This window comes from Camelina sativa, chromosome 5, assembly GCF_030686135.1.
Source record: "Camelina sativa cultivar CO46 ecotype springtype chromosome 5, ASM3068613v1".
NCBI classification, from domain to species: Eukaryota; Viridiplantae; Streptophyta; class Magnoliopsida; order Brassicales; family Brassicaceae; genus Camelina; species Camelina sativa.
Genome location: NC_141884.1, coordinates 33,009,080 through 33,024,074, shown reverse-complemented (window position 1 = coordinate 33,024,074; position 14,995 = coordinate 33,009,080). Strand labels below are relative to the sequence as shown.

Sequence of the window (14,995 nt, the reverse complement as noted above, 5' to 3'; positions counted from 1 at the left end):
TAGATGGACAGAAAATTTAGATATCTTCAACATATGGTACATGGAATAGTTGCCAACTTAGTTATAACTAACATTATGAAGATGTTCTGGTTTCAGAAGTGTTATATTCTCTTAGTATACTATGCTGATCTGAATTTTTGTAGGTGAAACAAATGTTGAACTCTCTTCAACGTCTTCTAAAGGCAATATATTAATTTCACTTTCATGGGAAGGTGTTTACTTGCTTCCTCTGCTTCTTTCTCTTACAATCTGTTTTGTTTCAGCTAGTTTCTAAAGATATGTTCAGCCAGTTATCATGGAAATATGGACGTGGACCAATCATCTGGATATATGGACTTCATCATTTCAATACAAAATGAGTAGTGATTTATTTGTGAGTCTATAGCTAACTGGATGTTGATGTAGTGCTTTGTTTCAGTTAGTTTCCTACTTTAGTCGTTTTGGAAGACACTCAATTTATAGTTGACTATGGACGTAGCAAGAGTTTTTTACACTGCGCGAGCTTAGAGTAACAACCCTAAGCACATAACACATAAAAACCAAACTAAGATGCAAAAAACAGAGGACATGCGTTACCGCGCCAATGCAAATGAAACTCACATTAATCCTTGTGTATTACAACAACTGTTTTACGTTCGGAGTAGAGTTTGCCATAAGATATTTTCTGGGGTTTAAATTTTCTTCTACTTGCGACTTATTTATTTATGCTTAAAGTCATGTTGAGTTATAGTGTAAGTGTAACAAACAATGCAACTTTTATTTATATTAATACAGTATAACACATTATACAAAAATTCTTCTAATTCAACAATCTTGATATTCCAAAATATAACTTTTTATTTTTGAGAAATACAAACGTAAAATACATAGACACTACAAGAAATATTCAACATACACACTAGGAAAGAAAATGCGAACAGACGGTCAGAAACACTAATCAAGTTCCATAGTTTCTTCATCGAACAAATTCCAAAGTTGTTCAACGTCAAACGCCAAAGTGGCCCCAGTTTCTGTTGTCGTAGCTCCTGGACCCGGTGCATCTGCCTCTTGGCTCTCTTCTAATAATCTCTCCAACCATATGTTTTTTCCATCCATTAGATTATAGACAGACTCATAATTCTCCTCTTCTTTGCCACATGTGATACTACTTCCGCAAACATTATTGTTCTTGAGTCCAGAGCATGGAGGGATAACATTAACTTTTGGAAAGCAATTGAGATAGCTAAAGCCGCTCTTTGAGGAGAAGGATCGAGGTCGAGGCTTTAAAACTTCGATCTTTTGGGCTGATGTGGTAGGAGGGGAAGTAATGATTTTCTTTTTAATCTTGGTCTTACAACAGGGTTCATGATTCTTACTCAAATGGGTGTTCCAGTAATTCTTAACATCATTTGCTGTACGACCAGGCAATCGACCCGCAATCAGGGACCATCTAAGCATAGTGAAATAAAATACATATGAGTTATTAGTATTGAACTTGTGTGTTCTGAAATAAAAACTATCGAGTAAAAATATCTACCTATTTCCTAGAAGCCTATGGAGGCGAATAAGAAGATCAACTTCATCAGAACTAAGTTTTCCTCTCTTGATACTTGGCTACAAATAGTTCAACCATCTTAGTCTACAACTCTTTCTGCATCGATTTAGCCCTACGAAACAAAAAAGTACAGTATAATATCATATAGAATCTATCTATGCGCAGCAATGTAAATAGTTACTTTTTTGTTCAGATGAGGCTGGCACTATAGCTTTTGGTCTTCAATTTTAAACTTAAATCTTCGTTACGGTCCAATATTAAACAATGAGTTGTTTCTTAAAGCAAATAGGAAAATAGTGATTTTTGCAATCGGTTATTAATTAATTTGCCGAATTCATGTTAGATAGAGAGAGAATATTCGGAGTGGTTATATATGTGTGTGTGTATAACATACCAGCTCTTAAAGGAACTTGGTGCCATTTGCCTTCTCCATACATATCAATACACTGCCTCAAGAGAGTATCTTCTTCACCAGTCCATGCACCTTTTCTCAACCCATTGGACGCAGCCTCCATGGAAAAACAAAAAAATATTAAAAGTATCGAGGAGGAGGGTTTATATTGTGGCTTCAAAAATCCATGCAAGAGTTGTAGAGAATGTGAGCGTCCGAGCAAAATTATATATACACGTAGCTAGAGAAGAGCTTTGATATCCACATTGGATTTTTGAAGAGATAGGGAAGTGACGTGCATGTTTGATATCCACATTTCATGATTTACCTGTCGTGCTTTATTTGCTCAGTAATATTTTTTGGTCACTGTTTAGGACGATAGAAAAGGTTCGTGGCACCTAGCGACCAGCAAGTGCCTTAGCAAAATTAGGAGAAAGGAAGATTAATGATTGGTGGCTGATGATGGATTACAAGCTAGAGAGAGAGAGAGAGAGAGAGAGAGAGAGAGAGAGAGAGAGAGCAATTCCATTATTATAAGAGAGAGAGAGAGAGAAAATTCATGCACAAGACATAAAACATCGAGAAATAAGCTATTTTCTCTTTCTTTTTTTCTTTTATTTTACAGACTTTTGGAGAGTTTTTCTTTACTGCAAATCTTACAAACCTTAAGATTGTTCACAGACTCATCTTTTTGGTTATCTTTGTTACATGTGATACTACCATCTTTGTTGCTTGCTTTGCCAAAGCCAACTTCTGGCTGCCAATTGAGCCGGCTGCAGTCGTTATAGGATTGAGGTAGAGGCTTTATAATGTTGATTCTTTGTATCGGCGAAGTAGCTGAAGAAGTATTTTCTCTCTTTCTCGTTTTGCTCTTACAACACGAGAAATTAGTGTTCCAGTAATTCTTGACATCATTAGCTGTCCGACCAGGCAATCTACCGGCAATGAGTGACCACCTAATCGTGCATTTGAACAGTTTGTAAAATGACTTAGTATTGGATCATTTACATCATGTAAATAATTTGAATTTGTGTCTGAACGATATAAACCTGTTTCCTAGAAGCCTATGAAGGCGAATGAGAAGATCAACTTCGTCTGAGGTAAATTTTCCTCTTTTAATACTTGGCTTTAAGTAGTTCAACCATCTTAGTCTACAACCCTTCCCGCATCGGTTTAACCCTATAGAACCTTTACTTTATCAGTTATCACGAAGAATCTATGAACAGCCACAGGATGGACATAAACCATACGGCCTTTACATACATATAGAAATATGCACATATTTAACCATGTAGCTCATTCACCATTTATCTTGCCAACAAAAAATATTTTTCATTATGTGATATCTAGATATATTATCAGAAGAATTAAAGTGCACACACTTGTTAACTGATATATTAGTTTTTTCCACCTGTTAAATAATTGGAGAGAGATGAGAATAAAGTAGGAAATTAATCTATAGATAACTGTTATATATTACATATATACCAGCTCTTAGAGGAACCTGATGCCATTTGCCTTCTCCATACTTATCAATACATTGCCTCAAGAGACTATCTTCTTCAGCAGTCCATGTACCTTTCTTCAACCCATTTGAAGAACCCTCCATGTTCCAAAGATAAATATTAGAAGAATCAAACCAAGTTAACTAAAAATTTATAAGTAAAGGGGTCGTCGAGGAAGAGGGTATATATCGTGGCTTCCCAAATCTTTGGACGTTTTATTAATAAGGTGAGTATGTAAGCGAATATGTATATATATACACGTGAAGGGCATAAGGAAATGACGTGCATGTTTGATATCCACATTTCATGGTATCGTGTTTGCTAAGTTATTTGTCTGATTTGGACTAGAAAAAGGTTCATAGCACCTAGCTAGTTAGCTGGTTTCTATATTTGTGTTCCATTTCATGCATAATATATATGACATAATTGGGAAATATGATGGATTAGTCTTTATATTTGGAGTATTTTTCTGAAAAAGTTTTGAAATCTTATTCATAATTTAAAATATTCTTCTGTGTTTTTCATATAGGAAAATTGAACTTCTTTACTAGAGGATTACAAAATGTTTAAAGAGTACGGTAAAAATTTGCACACAGTGACTAGGATTTCTCTATTGGATTGATAAGTATATATTAAAAACAAACTAGGAACCAGGAATATAATACGTAGGGAACAAAATTAAACTTGAAAAGATAAATAAAAGTCATTAATATTGGCCAAAGAGAGACCATAACATACGAGATCATGATACAAAATTATGAAATATATATATATATATATATATATATATATATATATATATTTACTTATTTTTTCATCAATGTAACTTTTATTTAATAGTTTTCACTAATTAATTTGAACTTACATAGTAGATTAGACTTTTTATTTATTTGAAAGGAATAATAATAATACATCAAACTTATACGTCAAAAATATTCCCAGGCAGCCAGTTACGAACCGTTTAGAACCAAAAAGGCCTTCAACTCATGCTTTCCCAACTTTATGCATGGCCCAATTTTGATCTCTAGGATGTCTAATGATATACAGTAAATATGCTAAAGACAAAAGTCGAAATCGACAAATATGCATGGCCCAATTCTGATCTATATATATGTTTTGGATTCAGTGTCGCATCCCAGAACAAATATGCTAAAGACAAAGATCAAATCGACAAAATTTTTTTTTTTTTTTTTTTTTTTTTTTAAAAAGGATATCGGTATATTATATAATAAGAGAAGATAACGGTTACAAGGGTTTGGAGTCATGACTACGGATTGAGTAGATGACAGCAACACCATACAAGAAGTTTATAGATGCTGAAAGTTTTGAAACTATAAGTAAAGAAACTGATCCTGAGGAAGGGTTGTCGAGGGATCCATGTTGTCAAGCGCGATCAACTTCCTCCGAAGTGTGAGCTGGACTTCTTTCTTGAGTCTTTCTGTCGAGCGGAAATCTGTCGAGTGTATCCTTGCATTTCTCTCGGTCCAGATGAAGTAAATAAGAGCTTGAAAGAGAAGTTTGCATATCACATTAATCTTCCTATTTGTGGTAGGCTGTTTGATCCAGCATAGAAAGCCATCGAAAGAGGTTGGAAGTTGTGGCAAAAGGTGAGCGAAGAAATCATACCAAAGGACCTTAGAGTAAGAGCATTGGAAATAGAGGTGATCTCTTGATTCTGTCCCAGTTAGACAGAGGAGGCAAGAATCAGGCACCTGAATATTCCAGCTTCTCATTCTATCTCTGGTAGTGAGTCTATTCAAGGTTGTTAGCCAAGTCAAAAACGCCATTTTTGGAATTCTTTCCTTGAACCAAACCTGTGAGTGCCAGGACACACTGTTAACAACAGGATGCAGATGCCGCCACGTACGCATGGAGGAGAAAACCCCGCTTGAATGATCCGGTGATAGCTTCCAGGCAAAGACATCTGCTCCTTGAGTTGAGGTAGGAGGCATAATGCCCTGGAGACAACTTCGAAGGAGTTGGGCTTGATGATTCCTTCCCCGAGGAAGGATCCACACCCCATTTGAGGATGCTTGAGCCACAATGCTTAGAATACCAATACCAGAGATACGAGGCCCTGTGTGACCAACGATGTCAATTAAGGGACCTAATCCCGTCCAGTTATCCTGCCAAAAGAGGGTATTAGCACCGGAGACGATTTGAGAATGTATAAACGGTCTTGCTAGATCCCTTAGCTTAACCAGTCTCCTCCAAATCCAGCTTCCGTTTGATCTGAAATCAGCTGTCCAAAAGCAACCATCCCTAATGAGATGTGTCTTCACCCACGAAACCCACAATGATCCAGCTTGAGAGAAAAGAAGCCAGATCAACTTCAAACCAAAATTTTTATTCCAGTCTGCCAGTCTCTTAAGGCCCAGTCCACCTGCCGACTTGGGAGAACATACAACATCCCAAGAGACTTTAGCCCCCCTAGCACTGTCTGCTACTCCTTTCCACAAAAAAGTAGAACAGATTCTCTCCAGTTCTTCAAGGCACTTAGTTGGGAGTAAGAATATCGAAGCCCAGAAATTTATTGTGCTGTTAATAACTGATTGGAGAAGTTGAAGCCTGCCAGCATAGGAGAGGTGACGATGTGTCCAACCAGATATTCTTGATTTCACTTTGTCCACTAGAGGCTGATAGTCCGAAGCAGAGAGTTTTTGAGTAATTAACGGAACCCCGAGATATCGTACAGGCAATGATCCATGAGATAAGTTAAGTCTAGAGGATATTGATCTGATGACATCCCTGTTATCTCCATCAAGAAAAAGACACGACTTGGTGAGATTGATTCCCAATCCCGAAGCAACCTTGAATAGCTCCAAAGTTTCCAGAATGCCAACTAGTGATGATTCAGATCCATCAAAAACACAAGTAGGTCATCAGCAAAACTCAAATGGGTGATCAGTGGCTGAAAACAGAGAGGATGCGGCTTGATTCTGTCCTGATGTACCGCTAGATCCAATTGTTTCGAAAGAATATCCATGACCAGTGCAAACAAAGGAGCAGAAATGGAATCCCCCTGTCGAAGCCCTTTTTTGCCAGGAAAGTGTCCTATTAGCTCTCCATTGATTGCTACTGAGAAGGTGGGTGAAGTAAAGCAGGTAACCAACCAATTGATGAAAGTAGAAGGAAGCTCAATTGCTTTAAGAATATTTGTGAGAAATTCCCAGTCCACATTATCAAAAGCCTTTGAAATGTCAATTTGTAGGCAACCTCTCGTTGTTGGACCTTGCTTATGGAAATCCTCTACCAACTCCGCAGCCAATAGTACATTCTCGCATAGTAAGCGCCCTTTTATGAAGGCTACCTGATTCCTCTGTACCGCCAAGTCTGTAAACAACTTAAGCCTCCTGGCCATAATGCGAGAGATTACCTTATAAATGGTGTTGCAATATGATACCGGCCTGAACTCCCCCAACTTCTCAGCGGTTGTGGTCTTGGGGATAAGTGCAATGATCGTTGCATTCACTTGCTTAATGAGCTTCCCGGTTGTAAAGAAATCCGTGACTGCCTCTATCACAATTGGTCCAACCGTTCCCCAGGCTTGAGTGAAGAAGTCTGCAGTGAATCCATCAGGGCCAGGGGCCTTGTTTTTTGGAAGAGAGAACATACTTGAAGTTATTTCCTCAGGAGAAGGGACTGCTTGGAGAGTGGCTGCTAACTCTGAACTGCATCTGAACTGAGTTAAATTCCTTATTTCCTCTATAGACATTGGTTGAACTATATTACTCTTAGTTCCAAGCAGTCTCTGGTAGTAGATAAGAGGAATTTTAATTCCCTAATTCAGAACCGGCTCTAAGTTTTCAAAAACCACAGGAAAAGAAAAAAAATGGGTTGTTAAAAATCTGTTCAACACGACCACGAAGATTAGAACGATGATGAAGAAGAAGAAGTGTAAATGACAATTTGGTTTTGGGTTTGTCTATTTTTGTTTGGTTAGCACGTTAATATTTCTTAATCGTTGTTTTCTAGATACTAATTAAAATAATGTCTATTTTTTTTGTTAACACGTTAATATTCTTAAGTAATTTTTTATTTGTCATTTCATTTTAGAAAACAGGGAAAACAAAATATTTAGGAGACTTTATTGAAATTCACCTTGTTGAATCTTCCAATTTTTACTTCAATACATATATTTTAAAATAAATATTAAATACATAACGCATCTAATGGTTGTCTGATGGTTGATGGTTGTTCGAGATTTGAAGACGAACCTATGTTGGTATAAGAGAATTGAAACATCCACAAACCAACTTTGTGGTTTCGAGATGGGTGTCGATCGGGTGTCGATCGACACCATAGGAGTGTCGGTCAATACCATAAATTATTCGGTTCGGTCGGTTTGGTTTTAAATCATCGAATTGAAGCAGTTTGAGTTTGGAAAGCCCAAAATCGTTCTATTTAAGTAGAAAGCCGATGTGAGGCTTTAGCAGTCGCTCGTTTGTCGTTTCCATAGAGAGAGGGAAGATTAAAAAAAAAAATCCCCTGTGAGTTGCTGTTAGTTTTTGGTGAGTTTTGTGCCTTTTCTTCAGAGATCCTTCCTGTGGAGTTGTGATCTGAGGCTAGGAACGTGGGAGGGAGTTGAATTGGTGTTGGATTCGTCGTGTTTGGTCAGGAACTTCATTTGGAGAGGTGAGTGCATAATCATAGCTTATATAAGCTTGAGATTCTCTGATTTTTGTGTTCATGAGTTGTATGATTGATTTCTTTGCTTGCTTGCGTGATTTCATGGTTCATGTGGCTTTGTGAGACTCATGTGTGAACCTTGTTGAGCTTTGTGCGATTGGAGAAGGAGATATGACTTGGAACTTCGAGAAAAACGATGCTCGACAACGGTGTCGGTCGACACCAATACTAGGATGGCACGAGGACTCTAACGATTGTTGCTTGACACCAGGTGGAGGTGTCGTTCAACACAAATTAGGGTTTTTGAAGATGTCGAGCAGGTGTCGGTCCACATCAGTTGGGTGTCAGTCGACACCAGGTGGCAGGTGTCGGTCAACACCAGTTGAGTGTCGGTTGATACCAGGTGGCCAGTGTTGGTTAACACCCACTAGTGTCGGTCGACACCACTCCGTTAGCAGGCGGTCTACACACCTCCATCACAAAGAGAGGTTATGTGAATCCGAAGAAGAATCAGACTATTAGAGATTGGCATAGACCGCAAAATGCCACAGAAATTAGGAGTTTTCTTCATTTGGTAGGGTACTAAAGGAGGTTAGTGAGAGGTTAAGTGAGCAAGACACGACCGATGACTAGGTTGATAGGGAAAGATGTTCCTTTTGTTTGGTCACTAGAGTGTGAAGAGGGTTTCCCAAGCTTGAAGGATATGTTGACTACTACGCTAGTGTTGACATTGATAGAGCAAAGTGAGCCTTATGTAGTTTATACAAATGCTTCCATAATTGGTTTGGGGTGTATGTTGATGCAGCATGAGAAGATTATTGTCTACATTTCGCAGCAGTTGCGAAAGCATGAGGACAACTATCCTACTCATGACTTGGAGATGGCTGATGTGGTTTTCACCCTGAAGATTTGGCGGTCTTATTATTATGGCGGGAAGGTACAAGTGTTTACAGATCATAAGAGTATGAAGTATATTTTCACTCAGCCTGAGCTGAATTTGAGGCAGAGACGGTGGATGGAGTTGGTGGTAGATTATGATCTCGAGATAGCTTACCATCCTGGTAATGCTAACATGGTTGCAGATGCTCTGAGTTGGAAGCAAGTGGCTTCAGCTTAGGAGCAGGATATGGAGTTTCTGGTGGGTGACATTAGTGCATTGAGGTTATGTGTTATTTCACAAGAGCCTTTGGGTTTGGAGGCGGCTAATGTGATTTGAGTGCCAATATCTCAGAATTTTGATGCGATTTGAGTTATTGTGGAACAGTTGACGAAGTCGACACATTTTCTAGCCATTAAGAAAACCAATGAAGCAATGGTTTTGGCTGAGAACTATTTGAAGGAGATAGTCAAATTGTATGGTGTGCCCGCGAGTATTGTGTCTGTCAGAGATTCCAAGTTCATTTCTGTGTTTTGAAAGGTATTTTAGGCAGAGATGGGAACTAAGGTGCATATGAGTACAACATATCATCCTCAGACAGATGGGCAGTCGGAGAGGACAATCCACACTTTGGAGGATTTGCTAAAGATGTGTGTGCTGGATTGGTGTGGTCACTGGGTGGATCATCTGAGTTTGGTAGAGTTTGCTTACAACAACGTGAGTCTATCGCTTAGAGGTAACCTTCGTAGATCGGCCAAAGGAAATATAGGTTGCATGTGATCCTTGGTTGATGGTTGTTTGAAATTCGAGGATGAATCTATGTTGGTGGGGGAGAATTGTAACATCCACGAAACAACTTTGTGGTTTTGGGATGGGTGTTGATCGACACCATGGGGGTGTCAGTTGATACCATCGATTGTTCGGTTCGGTTGGTTTAGTTTTAAATTATCAAATCAAATCGGTTTGGATTTGAGAAGCCCTAAACTATGTTATTTAAGTGGAAAGTCGACGTGAGGGTCAACATCCGCTTGTTTGTCATTTCTAGATAGAAAGGGAAGAGAGAAAAGTTTCCCTGTGAGTTCTTGTGTGCTTTTGGTGAGTATTGTGCCTTTTCTTGAGAGATCCATCTTGTGGAGTGGTGATCTGAGGCTAGGAACATGGGAGGGACTTGTTGTGGTGTTGGATTCATTGTGTTTGGTCAGAAACTTCCTTCGAAAGAGGTGAGTGCATGACCATGCTTATCAAAACTTGAGATTCTCTAACTTTTGTGTTCATGAGCTGTATGATTGATTTCTTTACTTGTTTGCATGATTTTGTAGTTCTTGTGACTTTGTGAGACTCATGTGTGAACCTTGCTTGAGCTTGGTGCGATTGGAGAATGAGATCTGACTTAGAGCTTCGAGGAAAATCGAAAGAGGTGAGTGCATGACCTTGACTTATCAAAACTTGAGATTCTCTAATTTTTATATTCATGACTTGTATGAATGATTCCTTTGCTTGTTTGCATGATTTTGTGGTTCTTTTGACTTTGTGAGACTCATGTGTGAACCTTGCTCGAGATTGGTGCGATTGGAGAATGAGATATGACTTAGAGCTTTGAGGAAAACGATGTTCGAGATCGGTGGCGGTCGACACCAATGTGAGGACAACACGAGGACTCTAACGAGTGTCGGTCGACATCATGTGGAGATGTCGATCGACAAAAATTAGGGTTTTTGGAGATGTTGAGTAGGTGTCAGTTGTAACACTCTGGTTTCAGGGACATGCAGAGAGGTTTAAAAGAATTGATTTGACCACCTATGTCACCAAAGTGCACTTATCTTTTCGGTCAAGGGTCCTGAGCGAACTCTAGAGTTAAGTGTGCTTGAGCTGGAGTAGTTTCAGGATGGGTGACCTTCCAGGAAGTGATTATTGGAAAACTGTGCGAGTGAGGACGAAACACAGGGAAAGATCATATGATGATTTGTAGGGACGGTAAACAAGTCTTTAAGGCCTCCCGGACGTAACAAACTGGCCAACGGATATGGATGGGCTCACGGGCCTAATAAAAGGACATAAGGCCCATTAAGAAAGGTGGGCCCATGGACTGGAAATGGACATGGAACCCACTAAGAGGTGGTGTTTGGGGCATTACAAGTGGTATCAGATCTAATCCCAGATGCATGTGGAGTCGAGTGGGCTCACATCATCTAGGGTGACGGTCTTGGTGCGCAACGAGGACGTTGTGATCTGTTAGGGGGGGGGGGGAGAGAAACACTCTGGTTTCAGGGACATGCATAGAAGTTTAAAATAATTGATTTGGCCACCTATGTCACCAAAGCGGAGTTATCTTTTTGGTCAACGGTCTTGAGAGAACTCTAGAGTTAAGCGTGCCTGAGGTGGAGTAGTTTCAGTATGGATGACATTCCGGAAAGTGATTGTCAGAACTGTGCGAGTGAGAACAAAACACAGGGAAAGATCATGTGGTGATTTGTAGGAACTTTAAACAAGTCTTTAAAGTCTTTCCGACGTAGCAAATTGACCAGCGGATATGGATGGGCTCACGTGCGTAATGAGAGGACGTGAGACCCATTATAGAAGGTAGGTCCATGGACTGGGTGTGGACATGGGAACCACTAAGAGGTGGCGGTCGGGGCGTTATATCGGTTGACACCAGGTTGTCAGTGTCGGTCGACACTCGCTAGTGTCGGTCGACACCACTCTGTCAGCAGGTGGTTGATGCTTGTTTATTCCTGGTTTGATTGTGTTAGTTGTTGATTGTTGATTTGTGAATTCTCTCGATCCTTTTGTGTATAGCCTTATAGATGGGAAGATTGTCTCACTGAGTCGTGACATTATTCATGTATCTTAATTGTTGTTTGTGATGAAGGTAAAAACAAAGTGTGATCATGGAATCAATGCAATTTAGAGGAGGATGTTCTACTGGCTCGTTTGGTTTATGTTTGGCTTCTGTTAAGTTGCTGGAATCGGGTTATTAGAATGATTTAGGATGCTGATTCTTTGCGTTATGACATTGCTTGTTATTGGTTTTTAAATTCATTGGTTTATTGATTATTATTCTATTAAAGTATTATTGGTTTAAAGTTGGTTATTTCCGCTGTTTGAATTAATTGATGTTAGGTTGTTAGTGAATATGAGATTACTAGAAATTTTTTTTATATTTTTCTATAAATAGGTCGTTTCAAAATTAATTAATTAATAATAAAATAAAAATTCTGTAAATTAACATATTTTTATGATCCTAAGGGAGGTGATTACTAAATCTATATGGAATTGTAAATTCTAAAAAATCAAAACACATGGATTTTGAAATAACATATTTTATTCTTGGATTTGAATCCTTCTACTTTACACTTTCAAATCCATTCAAAACATAATGTGGATTTTGAAATCCAAAAACAAATCATTAAATGAATAACATGGAATTTTAACAAGTATTTGTAAATCATAGAACCAATAACACATAATTTGGATAAGTATTTTAAAATCAATGATTGAATAACACATAATTTTTGTTTGGATTTTCAAATCCATTAAAATCATAGAACCAATAACCCCCTCTAATATTATTAATTTATAGATGTATATAACCATATCCAACAATGTATAAATGATCTATCTACCTTTTGCCCCAAAAAAATAAAAAATGACCTATCTACCATTCCATTCTTCTATAGAACCCACCGGTCCCTTCCATCATTGAACCAATCCAAAGTTACGGTTGTTGGATCCTTCTAATGGTTGATACCGGACCTCTCCACCACTTGTAATATTTGTTGACTTAAAGATAATGTATAAATAGAATTGTACAAAATATTAAAGTAGATATGTGCCAGACTTATTACGAATTATGATTAACCGTATAAGTGTTTAGGATTCCGAAGATCTTCTGGACTGAGGCTACACTTTATAATAATTATGTATGTCACTGTTTTAACCATTTATTGCTTTTAAAACTCATTGCTTTACTAGTAAGGGAGTAAATAGATATCTCTAATTAAAGAGTAAAAAGAAATTACAATAAAATCTTTATAAATTAATAATTGTTATAAATTAATAAATTTCTCAAGTTTCAAATTAGGCTAGTATAATTTTGGACATAATTTGATAAAACAATAAGATAATAAATATTTTTAAAATCCTATATAAATACATGGCCCCATCAATACTATAAATTATTAATTATAGAAAAATATAAATATATATGTAAGAAATTTTAGTAAATTATGACCCTTGTGTTGTTTTCCTTTCTTAAATTTACATTAATTTTTGTTAGGGTTGATTTTCAATATATTAATGCATGGAAAGCTTTTGGTGTCCTTTACAAAACATGATAATTATTGTTTTCTTTGTAATTATTTATAAAAAGTATTAATTATAACAATTAAATCTTATTTTTGAATAGATATATTTTTTATAAAATTACCATGTAAGTAGATTTTTTATTAATAATTGTTAATTTATTGATAAAATAATAATATATAAATTAATATTTTTTTTTGGTCTGGACCTTATTAATTGATAAAACTTCTAGTAATTGAATATCATTCAACTTATCCATCTGATAAGTAGTGAATAAATGAGTTAAAACAATTTTCTCTGATTGTGAGTAGTATTTTTCAACCCATTTTTCACCCCAAGTTGTGTTGTGCAACCATTTGCACGAAGTAGTCTAGTGGTAACCATCAACGCTATCTTAATCACTTAAGTATTTTTTATTTTTCTTGATCAGGCACATGAGTAAATTATTGATTCAAAAGCTCATTATATTTTGTAGAGATAGTACGTTGTTAACATATGTTTTTTTAGTACACGTGCAATGACATATATATATATATATATATATATATATATATATATATATATATATGATAATAGAAATTTATGGGATAAGACGAATCCATAAATACATTTTGTGAACTTTCCTGCTTGGTAATCAAAAGTCTCTAGAGAGTAGACAATATTGGCCTGACTGGTATATCAGAATATAACAAAATAACTAAAAAACTATTAACGAAACAAGCTAAACTGGATAAAAAATATTTAATAGAAAATCCCCTATATAATAAAATAGAAGTGCACAACTTTTTTTTTAGACTATATAATATTTATAAATTGATTACAAAATAGGTTATAGATTAAATATAAGTTAGTTACAAAAAAATGTTATAGATTAATTAGTCAATATGTGTGGGCTATATGAATACACTTAAGAATATCCCAAAAAATCCTCTTAAAGAGAATATTCCAATGATTTATACAATTTCCAAAATAAAATTTTAAGTATTCCATGTATTGTTACAAAATATATACGGTTATGCATAAAAATAATAAAATCTTGGCGATTTATCACATTTAATCGTGATTTCTATGATTTTATTGTGCAGTTAAAAATAAAATATTACCTAAGCAGGAGTCATATTAAAACACTTTCACCAAACATGTTCAAAAATTAAAATAAAAACAAACAACAAACATAATTATTTCTCATACATAAAATTACAAAATTAACAGTATAAAACTTACAAAATAGGTGTTTCTTTTCAAATCATCATATTTAACCTATGATTTTATTGCATAATATTTTATCGAAAAAGCTTTAAAAACAAACATATAAATTATATTTTGTTTTGATATTATAATATAAATAAAAGAAATTTCAACCCGTGCTCTAGCACGGATCCTAATCTAGTTTAATATAAAGCTGAAAACTAGTTTTGACTGACTAATCAAATTATGCTTTTTAGTATAATATAAAATGCCATATATGGTGGAATCACTTTTAGAAAACGTGAAAATTTTAAAGATATTTTGAAACAACCATTTTTAATATAATTAATAACACTATTATCTCTATATACTTATTTAAGCAATGTTATTAGAAATTTAACCCTACTATCATGTGACATATTACAAAAAATATCATTGCATTTTAATTGATTTAATAACTAATAAAAGAAAAGCTTATACTGGTTTATAAAATAAGAAAACAATATTTTCAAGATTATTTAATATAATTATTTAATAGATTTAATTTATTGTTTTAGAAATCTTAGGAA

At 36.0% G+C, this 14,995-nt stretch overlaps 2 pseudogenes; both read right to left on the bottom strand.

The window, feature by feature from the left end:
* Positions 1 to 933: 933 nt before the first annotated feature.
* LOC104787557 (transcription factor MYB114-like) lies at positions 934 to 2,080 on the bottom strand (annotated as a pseudogene).
* Positions 2,081 to 2,544: 464 nt separating this feature from the next.
* LOC104789568 (transcription factor MYB114 pseudogene) lies at positions 2,545 to 3,534 on the bottom strand (annotated as a pseudogene).
* Between the last annotated feature and the right edge of the window lie 11,461 nt (positions 3,535 to 14,995).